This window comes from Artemia sp. Qi Xiang Cuo, chromosome 11, assembly GCF_049724085.1.
Source record: "Artemia sp. Qi Xiang Cuo chromosome 11, ASM4972408v1, whole genome shotgun sequence".
In the NCBI taxonomy this organism is placed as follows: Eukaryota; Metazoa; Arthropoda; class Branchiopoda; order Anostraca; family Artemiidae; genus Artemia; species Artemia sp. Qi Xiang Cuo.
The window spans coordinates 34,886,311-34,901,001 of record NC_142804.1 but is presented as its reverse complement, the minus strand read 5'-3'; the positions used below and the strand labels follow the sequence as shown (position 1 = coordinate 34,901,001).

Below are 14,691 nucleotides of genomic sequence, written 5' to 3'. Positions count from 1 at the left end.
ATTTTAAAAATATAATTAACTTTTTAAGAAAAACTACATTTTTCTTTAACACTGTTATAGCCTATATTGTTTTAACATCAGGAACTTGTCTTATCTAAGCGTTTTTGTAATTAAAAAAATCTTCAAGTCACGGTGGTTTAAGTTTCCTGAACAGATTATTGGTAATGATGATAACAAACAGGAAAAAGCCTGCGGCTTTTTATTCTTTGAAATAGTAAGAGACGAACCCCGAACAATCAAGTAGCTAACTAAGTCTAATGTATGCTTTGGTTTGATATTCCAATGATCGTCTTTTAGTGTATCACTTAGTTCCTTGTACGAACCCTCAGTTTTTAGTAGATTAATATGTTGTATAATCTTATATTTTGATACAGCCTTATATACACTATTAATGAAACAGGTCAAGACAGGAAAAGGTGGACCTAGTGCCCTTAGAGAACGCAAAAAGCTCTGACATCCCTAATTTGGGCTACAGTATCACGAATGCCCATGCTTTCTTGTGTCCCTGTAATTGATTTCACAATAATCCAAGCCGTCAAGGTAGAAATTAACCATTTTGTCAGTTGAAAATTTTAATGCTATATTATTTTCAAGGATTTCAAAAAGAATTTGACATAATGCAATATCCGTCGGATAGAGCTTGCAGATATCAGGATGACATTGCCAAGTAACCTGCTGCCCTATTTTTTTAATGTTTACTCAGGTTGTTATAGGTGAGTTCAGTCATCATAATTTCCTTGTCAGATCTAGTTTCAGAGCATTTTTCAGTAGTTGTCTTGTACTTTCCAGGACAGCTTGTTCCACATCACAGAGTAGTTTTTGCCAAACATTCAGTAGAACTAAAAGGAACTGTTTAAAACACAGTTAGAAATACTTTTTTCTTGAGGAGGAATCTTACAAAGACATATACTAATAACCCTAACAGGTTCGTTTCCGCCATAATTGAAAAATATTGCTTTTCCTTCGCTGTTCATAGATATGCTTGTATATACATTTTTATTACTGATTAATTAAAAAAAAAAATCCAAAAACTAAGTTTTTCAAAGAAAAGTAAAGGCCATTTTAAACTTAAGCTCAGGACATTCAAATACCTGTTAAAATTCAAACTCAAACTGACCAGAAATTACTATTAAAGAATAAGTGAAACCAAAAACGAACAGAAATTGAATGAGATCTAAAAGCGAATGATGCTTATATTGAATATGAAAATCAAGCTTAAAGTGAAAACAAATATTTTTCTATTAAAGTATAAATGAAACTTAAAACGAACAGAAATTAAATAACAATCAATGCGAACAAACATGCAATATATATTAATGTAAATGAATAAATAAATCTTAAAACGAGTGAAACTTAAATTGAATATGCAAATCAAGTTTGAATCGAATAAAAATAACTACAAACAAGAGTTTGGGTATCGCCTCACTGCAGAAGCCTAAAACCTACTGCCTCATTGGCGCTTTACTGAAAACAATTCTTTCATTAATTAAGATTATAGGGAATAAATATCAGCATATGTATATTAAATTGGCAATGCGCATTTTTTTTCAGTAAACTTATAGGGGTTTTGAACCCTAATCATATTAATTTATGCTCGTTTTGAGTTTGACTCTAATATTTATTTTAATATTTGTTCGTTTTGGGTTTCATTTATTTGCTGATACTGATTTGGGGTAGTTGTGTGCTTGGTAGATTAAATGATAGTCCGGACGCCAGGTGTTGAAAGTGTGAATCATACCACGACGGAATGGGGCTGCTACGAGAATTAGCCTACCCTCCACCCCCTAAATTGACCATGCGGATTCAAAAATACCAATGGCACTTGCTTGCGAGTGGTGGAACACTCCGAAACTTGACATTTTATTATGTTTTGGTGTTTCATGCAAGAAAATGCATGTTCCACAAAGTTTGAGGTGCAGTTTTCCTCTCAAATAGAAATGCCTAGAAGCCATAGAATGCTTTCAGAACAAACCAACTTGATTAGGTAAAAAATATGGGAGCATTAAAAAAATGGTAAGACTATATGAGTCTTGGAAAGTATAAACAATTTCAAATTGAATATTAGATATATAATGATAGAAATTGTTGAAAGATCCATCAGATCAAGATTTTTTTTTTCACTGTAATTTTATTTTCCTTTTCAATGCTGTAAGAACTGGAAAATAATAAATTTGTAATATACGAGTAATTCGTTTCAGTGAAGCACCAATGACGCAGAAGGCTTTAGGTTTTTAAAGTTAAAGAAGGGGACAGTATCCAAATTTTGTTTGTAGTGAAACTATATTTGTCTTGACTAATCTTGAAAAGAACTAATAAATTAAACTGAATATTTGATGCATAATGATATTAATTGCTAAAAGCTCATCGGTTCAAAATTTACTGTAATTTTAATATTTATTTTCAATATTAACTACAAAAGAAAACATTTGTAATATAATTCGTTTTTAGTAAAGTGCCAATGACGCAGTAGGTTTTAGGCTTCTGCAATGAGGCGATACCCAAACTCTTGTTTGTAGTTATTTTTATTCGATTCAAACTTGATTTGCATATTCAATTTAAGTTTCACACGTTTTAAGATTTATTTATTCATTTACATTAATATATATTGTATGTTTGTTCGCATTGATTGTTATTTAATTTCTGTTCGTTTCAAGTTTCATTTATACTTTAATAGAAAAATATTTGTTTTCGTTTTAAGCTTTATTTTCATATTCAATCTAAGCATTACTCGCTTTATGATCTATTTATTTATTTATATTATTACTTGTTGTATGTTTTTTGCTATGATTGTTTATTCAATTTCTGTTCGTTTTCGTTTCATTTATTCTTTAATAGTAATTTCTGGTCAGTTTGAGTTTGAATTTTAACAGGTATTTGTATTTCCTGAGCTTAAGTTTAAAATGGCCTATACTTTTCATTGAAAAACTAATTTTTCGGAAAGTTTTTTATAATTAATTTTTGTTCCTTTTTGATTGCAAAAAGTTTCAAGTTTTTATGGGATGGGGGGGGGGGGTAATTACTTTCCGATTATTATTGACTTTAAAAAACGTATCTAGAACTTTCAATTTAAATCAAATGAGGCTTTTTTCAAAGTCTACCTCTTTGATAAAAACCTTATATATGAACAATAGACAGCTTGCATAACTTGTGGACAGCGATTGACGACAATGAATGGATTGAAAAATAGCACCAATAGGGGAGTTTAGACCATTTCACTTGCCGACACAAAGGGATCACGACTGTTTTGAATTAACCTTAATAGGATTTTGTGTGCCAAAGCAATTTTACATCTATCTCAGAGTATGTATTTTAAACTTATAATTGGATACTTATAATAGATTTCCTATGTGTTCTTCCCATACAAAACCCCTTCCCATAAGTTATAAACCCCCTTTAATAAGTTATGCCCCACGGCATAACTTACAATGCCTACCCCCGGGCCCTTTTTTGATTGGATGTGGTTGGGGGAATGATGGGCGTGGGGGGGGCTAGTTGCCCTCCAATCACTTTCAACTATTAAAAAGGGCACTATCCCTTTGAATTTCCAATAGAATGAGCCTTTTTTGAAGTGTCTACGACAACGCCTTCTATAAAAATCTTATATGCCCCCAGGTCATATCTTAAAACCCTTGCCCTGAAGGTTGTGGGGGAGTGTTCTCCTCATAAACATATTTTATAACTGGAAATCAACTACGCTGAACAAAATCGCTATCTCAAAATTTTGATTGGATGTGTTTGGGGAAATGATCGGCGTGGGGGGTGGGAGGGGGGCTAGTTACACGCCAATCACTTTCGACTATTAAAAAGGGCACTAGACCTTTAATTTCCAATCGAATGGGCCTGTTTTGAAGTTTCTACGACAACACCTTCTATAAAAACCTTATATGCCCCCAGGGCAAAAGTTAAAACCCTTGCCCTGAGGGTTGTGGGGGAATATCCTCCTCAAAATATATTTTCTATCTGGTAATCCACTACGCTGAACAAAATGGCTAACTCAAAATTTTGATTGGATGTGTTTGGGGGAATGATTGGCGAAGGGGGGGGCTAGTTGCCCTCCAATCATTTTTGACTAATAAAACGGGCACTAGCCCATTAATTTCCAACCGAATGAGCCTGTTTTGAAGTTTCTACAACAATGCCTTCTATAAAAACCTTATATGCCCCCAGGGCATAACTTAAAACCATTGCCCTGAGGGTTGTGGGGGACTTTCCTCCTCAAAAATATATTTTCTATCTGGAAATCAACTATGCTGAACAAAATGGCTATCTGAAAATTTTGATTGGATGTGTTTGGGGAAATGATGGGCGTAGGGGGGGGGGGGCTAGTTACACTCCAATCACTTTCGACTATTAAAAAGGGCACTAGCTCTTTAATTTCCAATCGATGTTTGCTTTGATGTATCTATTGGTACCAAAATTTCGTTCTTTAGAGTTTCGGTTGCTATTGAGACAAGTAGCTATTATTACTATAGAGTTCATTACCATGAACTGTTTTATTGCTTCAAAATTCAAATATCTTTGAAAAGACTGCAGTATGAAAATACATCAAAAATGCAGTTTTTTGACAAAATTGATTCAACTTTAAAAACTATTTTATTTTTAATTACAAAAGGCAGTAAATGTAGCAATTTCCTTTAATATGAGCTATTATACAGCTCTTTATGATTTTCTAGTGCCCATCTAGCTCAGGAGGAAGAAAAAGAGGAAAGAAAAAAAGATGCCGTTTGTGGAGAATATCGTGGTTAAAGTCAAATTTCTTGATTTTCAAGCCAATATATTTTCTTTGTTATTCAAGCCAAAGGACGGTAAGTTTGCTAAAATAGAAGTTTTGAACAAGGCGGTTCTAATAGTGTACTTCTTGTTTTTATCTGAATATTTATTCAGGAGTTATGTGTTACTTTAGTTTTTACTATGGGGTGTGATCGTCTCTTACTAGGTTGCTAGCTACCGCTGCAACCCAGATTACAAACAGGAAAAACCCTACGGTTTTTTCTTCCTTGAATTAGTAAGAGACGAACCTCAAACAATCAAGTATCTAACTAATTTCAATGTATGCAATTGTTTGTTATTCCAATGATCGTCTTTTAATGTAATAAGGCATTTTTGTAGTTTGAAATAAAAGATTCAAGTTATTGCTCAGATTCGATAAATATTTTTGTAGTTTACATAATAACTTTAGCGATCCTGAACTGAGAACAAAAATAAAATAAAAATCTCTTGTCAAAAGATAAACGTGTATAAATATTGCATTCACTTATTACGTCAAATATGGATATACGAGAAAAAATAATCCCTTTGTATCTTTTCAACAAGTTGTAAACGGTAACCTTTTCAATATGATTATAATAACTTGATATTCGTTCTTTATTATAAAATGTGGTAATTATTTTTAAAACATAATCTGAAGACATTGATTATGTAATTTGAAAAGACTTTGGTTACTAAGGGCAAGAGTTAGTTTCTTACTATAAAAATGTTTTGATCTGACTCTTTTTTTTAGGAGTTATGGGTTTTTATATTTCTTAACATTGGACGTGATCGTCTCTTACTAGGCTACTAGCTACCGCTGCAACCCGGAAAAAAATAAATAATACTTTGTGCCAACATCGTTCTTTACTTAGATATTCTTATGATACATCATATACAAGTTTTATAATAGATTGAAATAAGAGCAGCTTGGCGCAGAGGAAGCGCGTTGGGCTCATAACCCAGAGGTCGGTGGATCAAAACCACTAGCTGCTAAATTTTTATATTTACTTTATCCGGGCTGTAGCGGTAGCTTCGCAATAAAGCCTCTGCAGAAAAGTTGGAAATAATGAGGAAAATAATTCCAAAAACTAAATTAGATTTGACGAAGAAAAGGAAAATAAAATAAAAGAATCAAGACATTAAATTGTAGGGTAATTGTCAAATATTCAATTACTATAGGCTATAGTTTATTCTATAATGTAATGTTATTCCAGTGATCGTCTTTTAGTGTAAATAAAAACTAATGCAGGTCCTTTATGTAATAATCATCTTTCAACATGATTCCGAAGGATTTGAGTTCAACACACTCTGTGGTAACGATCGATCTTGAATTATATCTTTTCTTTTCCCTGTTGGATCACTTACTATGAGATAGACTTCGGTTCTGACTGTGACAAACAGGAAAAAGCCCATGGCTTTTTCTTATTTGGAATAGTAAGAGACAACATTGAAAGAGTCACGTACCAAACTTCCATTTAAAAGTTGAATTTATTATCTTAACGTTTAGTTACTATGTGCCATGGTTTGTTCTTTACTCGGTTTCAGCTATATTCACTGAAAGTAGCTTAGGCCCCATTTATCATAAACGTTATCGATCTTTTATGTAACTGTCGACTATTAAGAAGGGCACTAGTCATTACAATTTTTAATCGAATGAGCCCTTTTCAAAGTTTCTACGACAACTCCTTCGATACCAAGTGCCCTGGTATGGAAAAATAAATAATACATTGTGCCAACATCGTTCTTTACTTAGGCAGCGCTAATGCACTGCCTATGATGATCATCTTCTACTAAGCTGCTAGCTACCGCTGCAACCTGGATTGCTAGCTACCACTGTAGCAAGTATAACATAAAGTATTTTAACATTGGGTCTTTAAGAGCCTACGTGGATAGCCTGTTGGAATTCTATTCCGAAGGTTGCAAATCCAATTCCTGCTGCGGGCAATTTTTACACATTTTTCAAATAAAGTCTAATAATAAAATGAGCCGTTAAAAAAACTTCTATTAATAACTACTACATGAGATTCTCTTGACTGACAAAATTTAGGATGAAATATATCGATCTTTTTTGTAAAGACAGAAAGACAAAAATGTGATGAACTTAAGCTGGTTGTTCTCTAATATAGATGCTCTTTGTTTGATGTGAAATTACAAACAGGGAAAAGCCTATGGCTTTTTCTTAGTTGGAATAGTAAGAGACGACCTGGCTAAAACCTACGATTATGACGTAATTGATCAATCTTTAACATAAAATAGGGAGTTTTTTTATAGAAAAATTAATTATATTTTAAAAATTATTTGTTTTAATTACAAAAGGTTTTTAACCCCATTAATTTCCTTTAAAATTAGCCATTGAACAACTCTCTACGATGTTCCAGTATCAAGCTATCTTTGGAAGAAAATAAAGAAAAAAGAAAGAATAGATGCCGTTTAGGCAGAATGCTGTAGTAGCTGCCACTTTTCTTGATTTTCAAGCCAATATATTTCCCTTGCTGTTCACGCCAAGGGACAAAAAGTTTCATATATAGGAGTTTTGGACAACGTGGTTCTAATGGTGTACTTTTTGTTTACATCTGCTTCTTTTTTTAGGAGGTATGAGTTCTTATATTTCTTAACATTGGACGTGATCGTCTCTTATTAGGTTTACCTGGATTAACCCGGATTACTATGGGCTAAAGTTCGTTCTTGAATATAAATACAATGGTATGTTCTTCGAATGATCTCTTTTAATTAGGTTCCTAGCTACCGCTGCAAAACGGAACTATTAAAAAAATATTTTATCTTTAATTACAGAAGGAACTAGATGTAGAAAGTTTTACTTTGAGACGAGTCGCTCTTATTATACAAAGAACATAAACTTCGTTATAACGAACTGTTTGCTTTTATGTGTCTATTGGTATCAAAATTTAGTTCTTTAGATTTTAGGTTACTATTGAGACAAGTAGCTATTATTACTATAGGGTTCATTACAATAAACTGTTTGATTCCTTCAAAATTCAAATATCTTTGAAAAGACTGCAGCATGAAAGTACATCAAAAATGCAATTTTTTTGACAAAATTGATTCTACTTTAAAAATTATTTTATTTTTGATTACAAAAGTGACTAGATGTAACAATTTTCTTTAAAATGAGCTATTATACAGCTCTCTATGATTTTCCAGTGCCCAGCTAGCTGAGGAGAAAAAAAGCGGAAAGAAAAAAATATCCCGTTTGTGGAGAATAACGTGGTTAAATTCAATTTTCTTGATTTTCAAGCCAATATATTTCCCTTGCTTTTCAAGCCAAATTACAGAAAGTTTCCTATACAGGGGTTTCGGACAAGGTGTTTCTAATGGTGTACTTTTTGTTTTGATATGACTCCTTTTTTAGGAGCTATGGGGTTTTATATTTCTTAACATTGGACGTGATCGTCTCTTACTAGGTTGCTAGCTACCGCTGCAACCCGGATATATATACCAATATATATATGTAATATATACCAATATATTTCCTTTGCTGTTCAAGCCAAGGGACACAAAGTTTTCTATACAAGGGTTTCGGACAAGGCGGTTCTAATGGTGTACTTTTTGTTTTGATCTGGCTCTTTTTTTTTAGGAACTATGGGTTTTGTATTTCTTAACATTGGACGTGATCGTCTCTTACTAGGTTGCTAGCTACCGCTGCAACCCGGAAAAACGGAAAAAAAGATGCCGTCTATACAAAATATCCTAGTTTCAGCCACTTTTCTTGATTTTCAAACCAATATATTTTCCTTGTTATTGAAGCCAAGGGACAGTTAGTGTCCTATACAGGTGTATTGGACAAGGCGGTTCTAATAGTGTACTTTTTTTTATGTGACTCTAGTTTTAGGAGTTATGGGCTATTTTGTTTTTTACTATGGGACGGGATCGTCTCTTACTAGGTTGCTAGATACCGCTGCAACCCGGATATATTAACGAGTTAATTATCATATCTTATATGTAACTTATATTTCAAAAGTCTCCAATGGTACAATGATACGCATACCCACTTGTCACGCGAAAGAACGGGGTCCGATTTACCGTCGGGGAGAACTTTTCATATATTGATTTTAAAGCAACATCTTTTAAATTTAAAATTAAAAAGAAACTCATTTTAGTTATCTCCTAGCTAAAATAATGAAGATTATATGAATGAACCACAAGATTCAGTTCCTTTGGGCTTGAATTCGTTCTTTATTTTAAAAAATCAAGAAAACTACAATAAAGGAAGAACCACAACCCTTGGTAAAGTTTCTAGTCAATATGCCATGGTTTGTTCTTTACTTGTTTCGGCTATTTCTACAACCATGATACCGACGAAACTTATATAATCCCCAGTTTTAATGACCTAAATCAAGCTTCTATGTAATTATTTATTTTAATATTTTAGTTACTATATACTACTATAGGCTAGAATTTGTTCCTTATTATAATTTAGTTACTATGGGCTGAAGTTCGTTTTTTACTGTAAGTTCAATTTCTGTATGGGAAATTTTTTCTTATGATGATTTCTTAAGGAACATATAAAATTTCTTAATGTAATAAAAAAAATTGTTTTAATTACAAAATGTTTTTAACCCCATTAATTTTATTAAAAATGAGCCATTGAACAACTCTCTACAATGTTCCAGTGCCATGGTATCTGTTGAATTACTAACCTATACTATAATCTTTGTTATTCAATCCAAAGGGCGGTAAGTTTCCTTTATAGGGGTTTCGGACAAGGCGGTTCTAATGGTGTACTTTTTGTTTTGATCTGACTCTTTTTTTAGGAGTTGGGGTGTTTTATATTTCTTAACATTGGAGGTGATCGTCTCTTACTAGGTTGCTAGCTACCGCTGCAACCCGGATTAGTATAGGCAAGAAGTCGTTCTTTATTATAAAAATTTTCAGGAATTATTCTAGTTTCAGTTGACAAATAAGATTTTTTTTCAAGGATTCGAACAGCTAACTAAGTCCAATATATACAATGGTATGTTCTTCGAATGATCTCTTTTAATTAGGTTCCTAGCTACCGCTGCAAACCGGAACTATTAAAAAAATATTTTATCTTCAATTACAGTAGGAACTAGATGTAACAAGTTTTACTATTGAGACGAGTCGCTCCTACTGTACAACATACAGTTCGTTATCACGAACTGTTTGCTTTGATGTATCTATTGGTATCAAAATTTCGTTATTTAGAGATTCGGTTACTATTGAGACATGTAGCTATTATTACTATAGAGTTCATTACCATGAACTGTTTGATTGCTTTAAAATTCAAATATCTTTGTAAAGACTGCAGTATGAAAATACATCAGAAATGCAATTTTTTGACAAAATTGATTCTACTTAAAAAGTATTTTATTTTTAATTACAAAAGTGACTAGATGTAACAATTTCCTTTAAATTGAGCTATTATACAGCTCTCTATGATTTTCAAGTGCCCAGCCAGCTGAGGAGGAAAAAAAACCGGATAGAAAAAAATGTGCCGTTTGTGGAAAATATCGTGTTAAAGTAAATTTTCTTGATTTTCAAGCCAATATATTTTCTTTGTTATTCAGGACAAAGAATGGTAAGTTTGCTATATAGAAGTTTTGGACAAGGGGGTTTTAATAGTATACTTTTTGTTTTGATCTGAATCTTTTTCCAGGATTTATGGGTTACTTTAGTATTTACTAAGGGGCGTGATCGTCTCTTACTAGGTTGCTAGCTACCGCTGCAACCCGGATTTCAAACCAAATTAGTCACTATGGCCTATAATTCGTTCTTTACAATAATCTGAACTAAAAACGAAAATTCAAGCCAAGGGACTGAAAGTTTCCTATACAGGGGTTTCGGACAAGGCGGTTCTAATGGTGTACTTTTGAATTTGATCTGACTCCTTTTTTAGGAACTATGGGTTTTTATATTTCTTAACATTGGACGTGATCGTCTCTTACTAGGTTGCTAGCTACCGCTGCAACCCGGGTTACAAACAGGAAAACGCCTATGGCTTTTTCTTAATTGGAATAGTAAGAGACGACCTGGCTACAAGCTATGATAATAATCTTCGAAAATTTGAACCTTTTATAATTTATAATGATGTATAATATAAATACTGTAATCTTAACTATAGTGAAGTTGCCTATGCAAGTTAGTATAGGGAAGAGTTCGATCTTTATTATATAATTACAAAAGTGACTAGATGTTGCAATTTCCTTTAAAATGAGCTATTATACAGCTCTCTATGATTTGCCAGTGCCCAGCTAGTTAAGGAGGAAAATCAAGCGGAAAGAAAAAAATATCCCGTTTGTGGAGAATAACGTGGTTAAAGTCAATTTTCTTGATTTTCAAGCCAATATATTTTCTTTGTTATTCAAGCCAAAGAGTGATAAGTTTCCTTAATAGGGGTTTTGGACAGGGTGGTTCTAATGGTGTAATTTTTGTTTTGATCTGACTCTTTTCTCAGGAGTTAGGGGTTTTTATATTTCTTAACATTGGGCGTGATCGTCTCCTACTAGGTTGCTAGCTACCGCTGCAACCCGGAACCATTTCATTACTATATTATTAACTATAATTAAGTTGAGTATCTAATCTATTATAGGCAAAAGTTCGTTCTTTATTATAAATGAGTCATAAATTATAATCTTATTTTATTTACTATGGGCTGAAGTTCGTTCTTTACTGTAAAATGGATTAATATTTCAATGATCGTCTTTTAATTTAAACCATTTATAATTAACCAGACAGATTAATTATATAACTTTTTAGTGTATTAACAAATTTTTTATCATGTCTTATATGTAACTTATTTTTCATAAGTCTTCGATGGTACAACGGGAAGCATATCTGCTTGTTACGCATGTAATTGGGGTTCAACTCCCTGTTGGAGGGAATTTTTAACATATTAACTTTAAATAAAACTGTACAAGCCTATAATATAGTTGGCTATGCAAGTTAGTATAGGCAAGAGTTCGTTCTTTATTGTAATTATCGATCCTTTATGTAAAACCCGAATTACAAACAGGAAAAAGCCTACGGCTTTTTCTTCTGTGAAATAGCAAGAAACGAACCTCAAACAATCAAGTAGCTAACTAAGTCCAATGTATGCAATGGTTTGTTATTGTAATGATCTTCTTTTAATGTAATTTCGTAAGAAAAATGATTCTATTTAAAAATAATTTGTTTTATAACTATAAAAAGTTTTTAACCCGATTAATTTGCTTTAAAATGAGCCATTAAACAACTCTCTACGAGTTTCCAGTGCCAAGCTATCTGTGGAATTACTAACCTATACTATAATTAAGTGGCGTATAAAATTTACTATAGGCAAGAGGTCGTTCTTTATTATAATTCTCTTTTAGAAATAAGTTATTTTAGTTACTATAGATTTTTAGCCCAATTAATTTCCTCTAAAATGAGCTATTGAACAACCCTCTACGATGTTCCAGTGCCAAGCTATTTCTGGATACAAAAGAAAAAAAAATATCCCGTTTAGGCAGAATATTGTTGTAGCTGCCACTTTTCTTGATTTTCAAGCCAATATATTTCCCTTGCTGTTCAAGCCAAGGGACAGAAAGTTTCTTATACAGGGGTTTCGGACAAGGCGGTTCTAATGGTGTACTTTTTGTTTTGATCTGACTCCTTTGTTAGGAACTATGGGTATTTATATTTCTTAACATTGGACGTGATCGTCTCTTACTAGGTTGCTAGCTATCGCTGCAACCCGGATACTACTGCAACCCGGATTCACATATATAGTTATGAGAGGCAGTGTGGCCGAGTGGTCTACGTCGCTGGTGCTAGCCACCAGTCTCTTTGGAGGCATGGGTTCAAATCTTACCGCTGGTATACGATTATGATTTATGTACAAAAATCATATATCTTTGAAAAGACAACAAAAATGCAGTTTTTAGTGGAAAAATTTATTCTCTTTTAGAAATAATTTATTTTAGTTACAAAAGATTTTTAACCCAATTAATTTCTTTAAAATAAACCATTGAACAACTCTCTACGATGTTCCAGTGCCAAGCTATCTGTGGAAAAGAAAAAAGAAAAAAAATATGCCGTTTAGGCAGAATGTTGTAGTAGCCGCCACTTTTCTTGATTTTCAAGCAAAATTATTTCCCTTGCTGTTCAAGCCAAGGGACAGAAAGTTTTTTATATAGGGATGTCGGACAAGCCGGTTCTAATGGTGTACTTTTTGTTTTGATCTCCCTTTTTTTAGGAGTTATGGGTTTTTATTTTTCTTAACATTGGACGTGATCGTCTCTTACTAGGTTGCTAGCTACCGCTGCAACCCGGATTAATTTCCTGGTTCTAATGGTGTACTTTTTGTTTTGATCTGACTCTTCTTTAAGGAGTTATGGGTTTTTATATTTCTTAACATTGGACGTGATCGTCTTTTACTATATTTCTAGCGACCGCTGCAACCCGGATTTTTCTCATACTTTTTAGCGTTATCATAACATAAATACTGTAATCTTAACTATAGTTAAGTTGCCTATGCAAGTTAGTATATGTAAGAGATCGTTCTTTATTATAACTATTTAAAAAAAAATAAGTACAAATGACACTATATCTAGGGCTTTCCTTTAAAATGAGCCATTGAACAATTCTCTACCATGTTCCAGTGCCAAGCTATCGGTGGAAAAGAAGAAAGAAAAAAATATTCCGTTTGTGGAGAATAACGTGGTTAAAGTCAATTTTCTTGATTTTTAAGCTAATATATTTTCTTTGTTACTCAAGCCAAAGGGTGGTAATTTTCCTCTATAGGGGTTTCGGACAAGGCGGTTCTAATGGTGTACTTTTTGTTTTGATCTGACTCTTTTTTTAGGAGTTAGGGATTTTTATATTTCTTAACATTGGACGTGATCGTCTCTTACTAGGTTGCTAGCTACCGCTGCAACCTGGATATTTTTAACCCCATTAATTTCCTTTAAAATAAGCCATTGAACAACTCCCTACCATGTTCCAGTGCCAAGCTATCTGTGGAATTACTAACCCATACTATAATTAAGTGGTGTATAAAATTTAGTATAGGCAAGAGGTCGTTCTTTATTATATACTAGGTTGCTAGTCTAGAAGGCCCGGGTTCGATTCCCGGTATTGGAAAATTTTTAAATCTATAATCTTCGAACATTAGAAGCTCTAAACCTTTTATAATTTATAATGAACCACATCGATCTTTTATGTAATGTAAAACTTTTTTTTAGATTAAAACTATTGCTCAGATATCATAAATATTTTTGCAGTTTACGTAATAACTTAAGCGATTCTAAACTGAAAAACTAACTCAGTCCAATATATGCAATGGTGTGCTTTTCTAATGATCGTCCTTTTATATAAACTATGGACTAAAGTTCGTTCTTTAATGTAAAAATTCGATGATCGAGCCTTTATGTAACCCGGATTAAAAAAATATTATCATATCTTATATGTAACTTTTATTTTATAAGTCTTCGATAGTCTAATGGTAAGTATGCGCACTTGTTACCTGGGAGAAGGGGGTTCGATTCCCCGTCGGGGAGAACTTTTAATAAGTTGAATTAAAAGCACTATCTTTTCAATTTAAAATTTAAAAAAGAAACTTGTTTATTTACATTCTAGCTAAAATAATGAAGATAATATTAATGAACCACAGTGTTCAGTTTCTTTGGACTTGATCGTTTTTTAACTATAAATACAAACAGGAAAAAGCCTAAGGCTTTTTCTTCTTTCAAATAGTAAGAGACGAAACTCAAACAATCAAGTAGCTAACTAAGTCCAATGTATGGAATGGTTTGGTATTTCAGTGATCGTCTTTTAATGTAAATATTTCTTAGCATGGGACTGATCGTCTCTTACTAGGTTGCTAGCTACTGCTGCAACCCAAATTCACATATATATTTATTTATGAGAGGCAGCCTGGCCGAGTGGTCCAAGACACTGGTGTTATCCACCAGTCTCTTCGGAGGCATGGGTTCAAATCTTACCGCT

General features: G+C 32.9%; 1 non-coding gene across 1 annotated transcript; it reads left to right on the top strand.

Moving 5' to 3' along the window:
* Positions 1–5,670: 5,670 nt before the first annotated feature.
* Positions 5,671–5,742, top strand: TRNAM-CAU (transfer RNA methionine (anticodon CAU)). The gene has a single exon. It is a non-coding gene; the product is annotated as a tRNA-Met (tRNA).
* The last annotated feature ends 8,949 nt before the right edge of the window (positions 5,743–14,691 follow it).